Source organism: Oncorhynchus keta, chromosome 13 (assembly GCF_023373465.1).
Source record: "Oncorhynchus keta strain PuntledgeMale-10-30-2019 chromosome 13, Oket_V2, whole genome shotgun sequence".
Taxonomy (NCBI): domain Eukaryota; kingdom Metazoa; phylum Chordata; class Actinopteri; order Salmoniformes; family Salmonidae; genus Oncorhynchus; species Oncorhynchus keta.
In genome coordinates, this window is record NC_068433.1 from 47,810,419 (window position 1) to 47,823,816 (window position 13,398).

Below are 13,398 nucleotides of genomic sequence, written 5' to 3' on the forward strand. Positions count from 1 at the left end.
GTGTGGGGGTTTAATGAGAGCACAAGTTAGTAAAGGATTCGGTACCCAGAGTACGGTGGCCGTATAAAGCAGCTCCACCACAAATGATCCACAAAGGAGCCAGAATGGGAAACATAATATGCTATTTCCCACTTTCAACATCATAGTAATGTCCCTTTTAATGGGTCGAAAGGAGACCCTCTGGATTCATAACAGAGAGTTTACCGTCTCCATTATATTGGGTAGGAATAATTAAAACCACCGTTTTTCCCCATTACCTTTCTCTGTCTCTCCAAATGTACTTCTACCATTGACCTCTGAAATAGAATACATTCTCAGAGGCTCCGGCAAAAAGCGAGAAGACAGGAGGAATATGACAGCTCCATTCACATCCCTTTTCGCTTTCTCCTTTGAAGTGTGTAGTGTTTGTGTGGCTATGTGGAGCCGTGATGGCAGGGAGGGACCAGGGAGAGAGTATCAGAACAACTTGATTCAGGATGTGCTGCCCGGGCTTAGTCACAATTGCAGGTGCACGTTCTCCAGCCTCCCGTAGGCGGCCAATATCACACATACAGGGAAGGGTTATGACCCAGCAGGCTTCCTCTGTGACAGCACGCTGCCCCTCCGTTAAACACACACACACAGGTTTACAGACCTGGGGAATGGGGAAAGAAGCCAGATCAGATGTTCAGTATCATGAGGATCATATAACACAAACACAGATTGGAATAGTACCTTTAATAATCCAGTTTAGTAGTACCCTTTAATAATCCAGTTTAGTAGTACCCTTTTAATAATCCAGTTTAGTAGTACCCTTTTAATAAACCAGTTTAGTAGTACCCTTTTAATAATCCAGTTTAGTAGTACCCTTTTAATAATCCAGTTTAGTAGTACCTCTTTTAATAAAACCAGTTTAGTAGTACCTTATAATAATCCAGTTTAGTAGTACCCTTTTAATAATCCAGTTTAGTAGTACCCTTTTAATAATCCAGTTTAGTAGTACCCTTTTAATAAACCAGTTTAGTAGTACCCTTTTAATAATCCAGTTTAGTAGTACCTCTTTAATAATCCAGTTTAGTAGTACCCTTCTTTAATAATCCAGTTTAGTAGTACCCTTTTTAATAATCCAGTTTAGTAGTACCCTTTTAATAAACCAGTTTAGTAGTACCCTTTTAATAATCCAGTTTAGTAGTACCCTTTTAATAATCCAGTTTAGTAGTACCCTTTTAATAATCCAGTTTAGTAGTACCCTTTTAATAATCCAGTTTAGTAGTACCCTTTTAATAAACCAGTTTAGTAGTACCCTTTTAATAATCCAGTTTAGTAGTACCCTTTTAATAATCCAGTTTAGTAGTACCCTTTTAATAATCCAGATTAGTAGTACCCTTTTAATAATCCAGTTTAGTAGTACCCTTTAATAATCCAGTTTAGTAGTACCCTTTTAATAATCCAGTTTAGTAGTACCCTTTTAATAAACCAGTTTAGTAGTACCCTTTTAATAATCCAGTTTAGTAGTACCCTTTTAATAATCCAGTTTAGTAGTACCCTTTTAATAATCCAGTTTAGTAGTACCCTTTTAATAAACCAGATTAGTAGTACCCTTTTAATAAACCAGATTAGTAGTACCCTTTTAATAATCCAGTTTAGTAGTACCCTTTTAATAATCCAGTTTAGTAGTACCCTTTTAATAATCCAGTTTAGTAGTACCCTTTTAATAATCCAGTTTAGTAGTACCCTTTTAATAATCCAGTTTAGTAGTACCCTTTTAATAATCCAGTTTAGTAGTACCCTTTTAATAATCCAGTTTAGTAGTACCCTTTTAATAATCCAGTGTAGTAGTACCCTTTTAATAATCCAGTTTAGTAGTACCCTTTTAATAATCCAGTTTAGTAGTACCCTTTTAATAATCCAGTTTAGTAGTACCCTTTTAATAATCCAGTTTAGTAGTACCTTTTTAATAATCCAGTTTAGTAGTACCCTTTTAATAATCCAGTTTAGTAGTACCCTTTTAATAATCCAGTTTAGTAGTACCCTTTTAATAATCCAGTTTAGTAGTACCCTTTTTAATAATCCAGTTTAGTAGTACCCTTTTTAATAATCCAGTTTAGTAGTACCTTTTTAATAATCCAGTTTAGTAGTACCCTTTTAATAATCCAGTTTAGTAGTACCTTTAATAACCAGTTTAGTAGTACCCTTTTAATAATCCAGTTTAGTAGTACCCTTTTAATAATCCAGTTTAGTAGTACCCTTTTAATAATCCAGTTTAGTAGTACCCTTTTAATAAAACCAGTTTAGTAGTACCCTTTTAATAATCCAGTTTAGTAGTACCCTTTTAATAATCCAGTTTAGTAGTACCCTTTTAATAATCCAGTTTAGTAGTACCCTTTTAATAATCCAGTTTAGTAGTACCCTTTTTAATAATCCAGTTTAGTAGTACCTTCAAGTTTCAGTGGTGGAAAAAGTACCCAATTGTCATACTTGAGTAAAAGTAAAGATAATTTAATAGGAATTGACTCAAGTTAAAGTGAAAGTCACCCAGTAAAAATTCTACTTGAGTGAAAGTCCCAAAGTATTTGGGTTTAAATATACAGTACTTAAGTGTCAAAAGTAAAAGTGTAAATTATTTAAAATACTTCTATTAGGCAATCTAAATGGCACAATTTGTTGTTTCTTTTAATTTACGGATAGTCAAAGGCAAACTCCAGCACTCAGACATAATTTACAAATGAAGCATTTGTGTTTAGTAAGTCTGTCAGATCAGAGGCAGTAGAGTGACCATGGATGTTCTCTTGATAAGTGTGTGAATTGGACCATTTTCCTGTCCTGTTAAGCATTCAAAATGTAACGACTACTTTTGGGTGTCAGGGAAAATGTAGGGAGTAAAATGTACATTATTTTCTTTAGGAATGTAGTGGAGTAAAAGTTGTCAAAAATATAAATATTAAAGTAAAGTACAGATACCCCAAAAAACTACTTAAGTAGTCATTTAAAGTATTTTTTACTTAAGTACTTTATACCACTGTCCAGTTTAGTAGTACCCTTTAATAATCCACTTTAGTGTAGCTGCTGGCCCCTTTCTACACTTGACTCAACTGGTCCCTCTGAGAATATTCAAATATGAATCTGAATCTGACTGTTTAACTCTTGACTGTGGACATGTGTACGTGTTGTATTAACCAATAGAGGTGGTGTCACAGCAGAACATCTGATTTGAGTTTTGTAAATCCTAGTAAGTAAACAGTCTTCGTCACAGTACTCCAGTCCCATCATCCTCTTAGAGATGATGGAGATGAGTCCAGGTGGGTGGAGGCTCACAGTAAATGCAGTGTGACACCGTGTAAGCAGGACACCTGACACTGCTTCTCTCTGGACAACTGTAGGGAAATCTAATGGACAGCATGTCAGGATTAATCGACACACTTGCATAGAGATGACTGCTGGTTAACATTTTGAGGTCTGCAGAAATGTTTTTGAAAGCTACAATATCATCACAGTGAGGTCTTTGGTAAGTGACGGGCAGGATAATTGTACTTGCAGTGCCTTCAGAAAGTATTCACACCCCAGTTACAGAGTTTAATGGCTGTGATAAGACAAAACTGAGGATAGATGAACAACATTATTTAACCTAAATGACAGAGTGAAAAGAAAGAATCCTGTACAGAATAAAAAATATTCCAAAACATGCATCCTGTTTGTAAAGGCACTAACGTAAAACTGCAAAAAATTAACTGAATGTCCTGAATACATAGTGTTATATTTGAGGCAAATCATCAACAGATCACTGAGTACCACTCCTCATATATTCAACCATGGTGGTGGCTGCATCATGTTATGGGTATGCTTGTTATCATCAAGGACCAGGGAGTTTTAGGATGAAAGAAAAGGAATAGAGCCAAGCACAGGCAAAATCCTAGAGGAAACCTGGTCTAGTCTGCTTTCCAACAGACACTGGGAGAACCATCTTTCAGCAGGACAATAACCTAAAACACAAGGCCAAATGTACACTGGAGTTGCTTACCAAGACGACATTGATTGTTTCTGAGTGGTCCATTTACAGTTTTGACTTAAATTGTCTTGAAAATCTATGGCAAGACTTGAAAATGGCTGTCTCGCAGTGATCGATAACTAATTTGATAGAGCTTGAAGATTTTTACAATCTAGGTGTGTAAAGCTCTTAGAGATGTACCTAGAGTGACTCACAGCTGCAAACACTGACAAGGTGATTCTAGCATGTATTCCCTCAGGGTGTGAATACTTATGTAAATGACATATTTCTGTATTTAATTGTCATACATTTGCTAACTTTTCTAAAAAAACATGTTTCACTTTGTCATTACGGGGTATTGTGTGTAGATGGGTGAGAGAACAAAAATATATTTAATCCATTATTTAAGAACATACATGTCCAGAATCTTAGTCATTCTTTTTGGGTTGCTTTAGCTTATGCTCAAACTACACTGGAACGTACAACATATTAGGAACACCTGCTCTTTCCATGACATAGACTGACCAGGTGTATCCAGCTGAAAGTTAAGATCCCTTATTGATGTTACCAGCTAAATTTACTTCAATCCGTATAGATGGATGGGAGGAGACAGGTTTAAGAAGGATTTTAAGCCTTGAGACTATTGAGGCATGGATTGTATATGTGTGCCATTCCAGATGGTGAATGGGCAAGACAAACGATTTAGGTGCCTTTGAATGGGGTATGGTAGTAGGTGTCAGGTGCACTGGTTTGAGTGTGTCAAGAACTGCAATGCTGCTGGGTTTTCACGGCTCAACAGCTTGTGTGTATCAAGAATGGTAAACCACCCTTAGGACATCCAGCCAACAGCAGGCCACGGGTCAAAAAATGGATAATTGATGAAAGAGGACAAAGGAGGCTGACATGGTTGTGCAGAGCAACAGACGGGCTACAGTTAGTCAGCTGACAGACTAGTGCAACATTGGTGCCAAAAGACCAATAAAAGAATGCAAAACTCATCGTACCTTGACACGAATGTGGTATGGCAGCCGACGACTTTACTGCTGTTGCAGTGGGCTAAGGAATGAAAACACTGGACACTGGAGAATGGAAAATCATTGAAAGTCATTGGTCTGATGAATCCCAGTTCCTGCTGTTTCACGCATATGGGAGGACTAGGTATGGGTACATGCATCCATCATGCCACCTGTCAACATTGCAGGATGGTGGTGATGGTGTGATAGTGTGGGGTGTGTTTTTATGGCACATATTGGGCCCCTTGATAAAAGTGGAGCAACATTTGAATGCCGCAGGATATCTGAACATCATTGCCAATCAGGTGTGTCCATTCATGGCATCAGTGTATCCATCTGCAAATATTATTTTTTTCTGCGGAGAATGCCCCATGCCACAAGCTAGCATTGTATTGGAATGGATCCCACCCGGACAAGACAGTGAATTCTGCTGACTGCAGTGGCCTGCCCAGTCACCACATCTCAGTCCCTTTGAGCATCTGTGGGATGAGATAGAAAAGCTATTCGAGTAGAGATCACTACCAGCCAACTTGACACAACTGTGGAAAGCATTGGAGTCAACATGGGCCAGCATCGCTGTGGAACGCTTTCGACACCTTGTAGAGTCCATGCCCCAACAAATTGAGGCTGTTCTGAGGGCAAAGGGGGTGCAACTCAATATTCCTAATGTTTTGTACACTCAGTTTCAGGAGTTGGAATCTCAGTTATTTTCCAATCGTTTAGTTTTGAACAGAACCATAATTGATTTGGTTCCAATCCATTGCTTCCAACCAGCAAAATAAAGTTCTAAACTGGTTCAACCAAAAAAGTAACATTTGATATCTTCCCTTTTTGTGTCTTGAAATCTAAATGTGCCTCTGAAACTACATTTAGCTCAACATTAAATTACTTCACCAATGTATAGTGGATCCATTCCTGTACAATGCTAGCCTTGCATTGTACAAACTAGTGTAGTGTAGGCTGCGGAGAGTGCTGGGCATGAAGTGCTGGATATCTTGTTGTTATGACATGCATTATCTGAATTTGGCCCACAGAATTATACCTATGGAGGAGCGACTTCTATGAAGGAACTTTGAACTTCAGAGAGTTGACTTAACTAACATTGACCAGAGCTAGCCCTTGAGCATGACTCTCAGTTCCATTACATTACACATAATGCTGCCTAGAGTTTTCGAGAGCTAGACCAGAGCTATCTAACAAGTTACCTGGCTAACAAGCTTGTGTGTGCAGAGCAGCACCAGAGATATAATAAAAATGTTTCTTACCTTTTTGTAGTTAATAAATCCAATGTGAAACTTGATAACTATGCTTAACTAGCACTGAAAAGGCAAGTCCATTGTTCTCTAATTAAAATCTCTCTCCTCATTTCTGAATCACGCCTGTAACATCAGTAGCTACAGTAGACAATGCATGGTTTAGAGGAGGGAGGAACATGTACTATAGCCTACACACACTGGAAAATATGTTCTGGCAGGCACTGGAATACGTTTCTGAATGACAGTGAGGGCACTGTGTTGCATTTTTGTCGGATTGGTAAAAATTCCTGGAGTGTAAAATAACGTTATTAACCGGTTACCATGCTTTTAAAATAATGGTTCTGTTCCAGAACAGTATACAGTAGATCACTTTTTCGTTCTCGGTTCTGGTTCTGTTCCTCAAAATGTAATTATTTTCCGGGTTTTTGTTCTGTTCCCTGAACCGCTTCTAGATGGAACCCCTCTGCTCAGTGTATATAACAAGAATATCATGTTTTTGTGTATATAACAATGTTTTGAGAATGTTATGCAGTAGCATGGGTACATTTTAGCACAATATCACCCCATTGGCAGAGGGGGTTCCATATATGTTCCTTCCATGTTGTGTTCCTGTGCAGTGTATATGGAGTATTTGCTTTGGCCTCTGTATTGTGTCATCACACAGTCATCTCCCACTCCCATCATTTTTTAAACTAGGCAAGTCAGTTAAGAACAAATTCTGTACAATGACAGCCTACCCCAACCAACGCAGGCCAATTGCGCGCAGCCCTATGGGACTCCGGTTGTAATTCAGCTTGGAATCGAACCAGGGTCTGTAGTGATGCCTCTGGCACTGAGCTGCAGTGCCCCAGACCACTGCGCCACTCGGGGTGCTCTTCCTACAGCTGGAGTCCCATCACCATCTCCCCTGAGGCATTGCTTTAGCACTGATCTGAACTGCGAAAAACACGGGTCACAAATTCTGATGAGATCCAGCATCTGCTGCTATACCGATCCATGCGTTTTGATGACAGAGGGTAGCCTCATTTCTCACGCTCCAATAATCCATGCTGGCTGGCTCTGACAACTGCTGGAGAGCTCCATGGTTGAGTGCCCTGGTCCCCCTCCAGATTGCCGGTTGATGGCTGCCTGACAGGAAGTTGATTGACTGACTAGGAGGCCTCAATAGGCCTTGGAGGAAGCAGCTGTGACTGGCAGGTCAATCAGCCTCCCCTGCCCCCCAGCATGGTTATCAATTATCAGCCTGATGTGGTGCTTTGGCTTAAACCATCATGGCTTTCACAGGAGTGTGACTTTTAATATCACCTATGGCCTACCTCCATGATTTGAAATGTAAAGAGTTACAGATGAGAAGTTTGGAAGAGATTACCGATGGGCCTGTTTCTCATAATTCAATCAAAACTATAGAGGCTCTTGACTTCAATTCTGCTGGTGATCATGTTAAACCCATGCCATGTCGCGTCTCTCCATCCTATTTTTTTGCACCAGTGATGAGACCGGGGGTTATTCCAATTGAACCAAAGCTTGGTGCTCTGTTAGAATGGTGGTGGGATGACAGTCATATCAAGGCTCTGGTATTGCTGTGGGTAGTCTGGTATTGCTATGGGTAGGACTGTAGTAGTGCTGACTAGTCTCTGTTGACTCCCCTCCACCCTTCCTCTCCTCAGCTCATAGTAGGGATCATCCAAGCAGCGGACCTTCCAGCCATGGACATGGGGCGGCACCGGACCCCTATGTTAAGGTCTACCTGCTACCTGACAAGAAGAAGAAGTTTGAGACCAAGGTCCACCGGAAGACCCTAAACCCCACCTTCAACGAGCAGTTCCAATTCAAGGTACTTATTCAAGGTATAAGAGTAGACTAGACAATACTTCACCCATGCAACTCTCAAACCTTGTCTTGTGCAGCAGTAGTATTAGTAGTAGTAGTCGTAGCAGTAGTAGTAGTAGTAGTAGTCGTAGCAGTAGTAGTAGCAATAGTAGTAGTAGTAGTTGCTGTTGTTGTATTAGTAGTAGTATTAGTTGTAGTAGTAGAAGTAATACACTTTGTATTCCAAAATAGCAACAATATACATTTCTGAAGGAATAGGACAAATACACAATACACAAACCATACATTGCACACAGTAGTTTAAGCAGGTTGTGTTTGTTTGTTCTATGACAAAGTCATTTGCATGCTGTGGTGTGTTCGTTCGGGTAAGGTGTAGACATGGAGCATCTGGCCCTGTAACAAGCTGCTGACAGACTACCTCCTGGTCCACACAGCTGGCCCAGTAACAAGCTGCTGACAGACTGCCTCCTGGTCCACACAGCTGGCCCAGTAACAACCTGCTGACAGACTGCCTCCTGGTCCACACAGCTGGCCCCAGTAACAACCTGCTGACAGACTGACAGACTACCTCCTGCCTCCTGGTCCACACAGCTGGCCCAGTAACAACCTGCTGACAGACTGCCTCCTGCCTCCTGTCCACACAGCTGGCCCAGTAACAAGCTGCTGACAGACTGCCTCCTGGTCCACACAGCTGCCCCAGTAACAAGCTGCTGACAGACTGCCTCCTGGTCCACACAGCCCCAGTAACAAGCTGCTGACAGACACACAGCTGGCCCAGTAACAAGCTCCTGACAGACTGCCTCTGGTCCATACAGCTGGCCCAGTAACAAGCTGCTGACAGACTGCCTCCTGGTCCACACAGCTGGCCCCAGTAACAAGCTGCTGACAGACTGCCTCCTGGTCCACACAGCTGGCCCAGTAACAAGCTGCTGACAGACTGCCTCTGGTCCATACAGCTGGCCCAGTAACAAGCTCCTGACAGACTGCCTCTTGGTCCATACAGCTGGCCCAGTAACAAGCTGCTGACAGACTGCCTCCTGGTCCACACAGCTGGCCCAGTAACAAGCTCCTGACAGACTGCCTCTTGGTCCATACAGCTGGCCCAGTAACAAGCTGCTGACAGACAGCCTCCTGTTCCATACAGCTGGCCCAGTAACAAGCTGCTGACAGACAGCTTCCTGGTCCACACGGCCTCTGTATGATCAGGATTCACACAGGCAGATGCAAACTTCCATCTCTCCTTATTCTCTCTCTCTTTCTTGTTTTGATTTGGCCTAAATTTGAGCAAAAATGTGATTGTAGCTACAATATCTCAGCTGTGGAGGAAGAGTTGTGGTATTCATCCAGCAGTAAAAGATAACAGGTGTTTGTCTGCAGCGAGGAATACGTAGCATATGTGGGGGCTGGGGGATGCTGGTTGCCAGATTGGTTAAATACCAGTAGCATATTTATTTTGGAATTCAGAAAACATGGTAGATCTGTGAAGCTTTATTTATCCCACCGGCGCCTACTTGTAATCACAAGTGGCTCCATTATAGAAATGAAGGAGCTAGGAGTGTTCTTTGGTCGTGGTGGTGATAGTGTCAAGGACAAACTTCAGAAGTCTTATCTCTTTCTAGCCAATCAGGCAGTTTGTCACCATGTTGTAACAAGACGCCGTGTATAATGAGCTTTGTCTGCCTCAATTGGAGGCAATCAAGAATCAAATCCCAGACACCACTCTCATCCACTCTTCACCATCCCCTCCACCAGCACCCCTTCCTTCGCCCTGATCTCTGGCAGATAAGACTGCCTGCCGCCTGTCTGTCACAGATAGGACTGGAGAAGGAAGGAGAGGAGGACGAGGGAGGAGGAGGCGAGTTGATTGATTTGTAATGCTCTAGAACCAGAACTTCCCCAACTCACGACAACTCCTCTCTATTCCTTGACAAGTAATACCAGTGCCTGGAAGTAGCTTTGATACAGTGTGCCAATCTGGCGGCCATTTTGTAAAGCACCACTTTCACCACTGTGCTACTACAGTTGTCAACAATAGACTACTTCAATTTATCCTTAGTTTGAGATAAGTTCCACCAGAAGAGACTTAGAGAGGTTTCAAGTTGGACAGACTCTCTTCTAGTGATTATATGCACAAGTTCAGTCCTCATGGTTCTCCCCAGGTGCCCTACGTCGAGCTGGGAGGCAAGACGCTGATGATGACGGTGTACGACTTTGACCGCTTCTCCAAGCACGACGCCATCGGAGACGTGAAGCTGCCCATGAACAAGATTGACTTTAGTCACGTGACAGAGGAGTGGCGGGATCTTGTGAGCGCCGAGAAGGAGGAGGTAAATAATATAATATATATATATAATATATAACATCTCTAAGTTTACACATCAGAAACTCCTAATATTTTCTTTCCCAAAGTTATGACAGTTGACTACCAGTATGGAGTGTTGTCACCAAGGTAACAGTTCATTTCTCGAAAATCCACGATCAGACATTTTAAATGACACGTTTTATCACACGTCAATCGTATGACTATGTTAAAAATGTCCTACCTGGGATTGAAGAGTGAGCTCAGTGCCAAACAGTAGTTGGCGGTATTCCATCTCTCATAGAAAATGTAACTTAATCATCTCTCCATGCTTCTTGGGGCGGCAGCGTAGCCTAGTGGTTAGAGCGATGGACTAGTAACCGGAAGGTTGCGAGTTCAAACCCCGAGCTGACAAGGTACAAATCTGTTGTTCTGCCCCTGAACAGGCAGTTAGCCCACTGTTCCCAGGCCATCATTGAAAATAAGTATATGTTCTTAACTGACTTGCCTGGTAAAATAAAGGTAAAATAAATTCTATGAAGAAATGTGTGCAGGAGATACAATGTTCAAGGTAAATGTTACGGCGTGCAGCATTTAAGAGTGGGTTGCTAGGCAAACCTTGTTTTTAGCAGCCTGCTAGGTTTATGTAAAGGTTCATTTTCTGTGGTGCCAGAGAGTGGAAGGACATCTCAATCTGCAGCATTGTTCCAGAACCAGACAAGCTACACCTGATCACTTCACGCCGAGGCTTGAGGCACTGTCTTAACTCCTTAAAGTGGTAGTGGCTCACTTCAGTGGGCTTTCGCTGAAGGTTTTTGATTTGATTTGAAATGGCCCCTTTCACTATCGTTAGCACCATCTTAAACACTATATGATTATACAAATGTTGAAATGTGATCATTGTGCGAAGGCTTTAAGGATAATGTGACACACCAAGCAACTTGTGTAAGAGACAATGGGGGTCAAGAAGAAGTTCCTGTCCTCATTGAATGTGTGTAACAGTGGCTGAAAGGAATGTTTCACACATCAGCCGTGCCTCAGTGGCTGCAAATGACACCCAACGAGGTCCTAGCGGCTAGCTAAAGAGATGCTCTGAACAGCCCGTCCTCTATTCTGGTCCCAGATCTGTTTGTGCGCTATAGCCAACTCCTATTTCTCCCCATGCTTCTACGGCACGACCACACTTGGCACGACCACACTAGACTAAGGGCAAAATTGGTCCTTCAGCATAATCCCAATATCCACTCAGAAAAATGTATGGACACATTACCCATATCTATGCAAATATATGCATCCACACAGAGTGAGAGGCATGTTGAACCAGATATTTCCTCTGGGGTATGATTTAAGCAATAAGGCCCGAGGATGTGTGGCCAATATACAACGGCTAATGGCTGTTCATATGCACGACGCAACGCGAATTGCCTGGACACAGCCCTTAGCCATGGTATATTGGCCATATACCACAAACCCCCAAGGTTCCTAATTGCTTAATTATAAACTGGGTGATTTGAGCCTTGAATGCTGATTGGTATACTGGTTACACACGGAATTAGAACAGTAAAAACATAAAAACAGGCCTTAGCCCTGGTATATTGGCCATATACCACACCCCTCGTGCCTTATTGCTTAATTATACCATGGTATTGTTGAATACTCGTTTCTGATTGGCTTGAAGGGCATTCTAGAGCATGGATTATTTCCTATAACGCACGGTATATCAGCACTGTAGAATTCAATGGCCATAGTTCATTCTTATATGTTCTATGTTTGAGCTGCTTTTGAAAGCAAAACTGAAAACATTATTGCCATTGTTTAATTAGATTTTCATAATAGCATGCTAGGACTAAACTAGCAAGTCTGTTTGTTTGGCTATCAAAGAAACTACTGTATCTTTCTAGTAAACTTACTATCTAGTAAACAGTGGATGTTGAACACATTTCTACCTGCAAATGAACACATTTGTAGCAGTAAATGTGTTCAATTATAGCCATGGTATAAAAGGGATAATCAACTCTGGGCTTTATCCGTTCTCTGAAAAATGATACAACTCCGTGGAAGGTTCCACGTCGCTCATTATTCTCTACAGAATGCATAGACCCTTGTTGATTATCTCTTACATATACAGTAGGTCTGTGGTAATGATAACATGGCGGCATTCTGTTCATATAACTTTAAAATGAAGTCAAACACTGCCAGAATAACACATGGATTCCAGATGAATTCAGAAGGAATCCAATCTTTAAGCGACACATGTTTTTACCCCCAAGCCTCCTAAGACTCCTGAACAGGTAACCAAATGGTTACCCGGACTATTTGCATTGTGCGCCCCCCTAACCGGGCTATCTGCAATGTGTCCCACCACCCGCCAACCCCTCTTTTTACGCTACTGCTACTCTCTGTTCCCATACCTACATGTACATACTACCTCAATAAGCCTGACTGACTGGTGTAGGTAGATAGCCTTGCTACTCTTATTTTCAAATATCTTTTTACTGTTGTTTTATTTCTTTACTTACCTACACACACACACACACACACACATACTTTTGGTTAGAGCCTGTAAGTAAGCATTTCACTGTAAGGTCTACCTGTTGTATTCGGCGCACGTGACAAATAAACTTTGATTTGATTTGATATCAGGGGGTTTCATAATTTGTTTGTTTTTCACTGTGTATTCTTCTAGAAACAAAGGTTCCTTACAACGGCGTCTGTTGTCGAGAAGAAAAGTGATGCGGTGACAATTGGATTTACCTGCAAACGTGCTTTGAAATAACACACCCATATTGGCTGAGGGAACCACGGACCATGCATTTTATTAGCTACAAAATGTTAGACTCTTCCTACTCGATTGTATAACAGTGTTGACAGCGAAACATCCTCCTCAACCTGGCGGGTCAAACACGAGGCGCTCTCGGCAGGAGAGGCAGTGCTGGCCTTTCCTAGATATTTCTGGAATATATTAGACCATGATGGCTTCAGACAAGCATCATTTATTTCAGCGTTTCTTTCTCTCAGTCTCTCTACCCATGTCTC

The 13,398-nt window shown here is 41.7% G+C and overlaps 1 pseudogene; it reads left to right on the forward strand.

The window, feature by feature from the left end:
- Nucleotides 1–13,398, forward strand: part of LOC127906872 (synaptotagmin-1-like) — a 31,278-nt pseudogene that overhangs the window by 3,374 nt on the left and 14,506 nt on the right.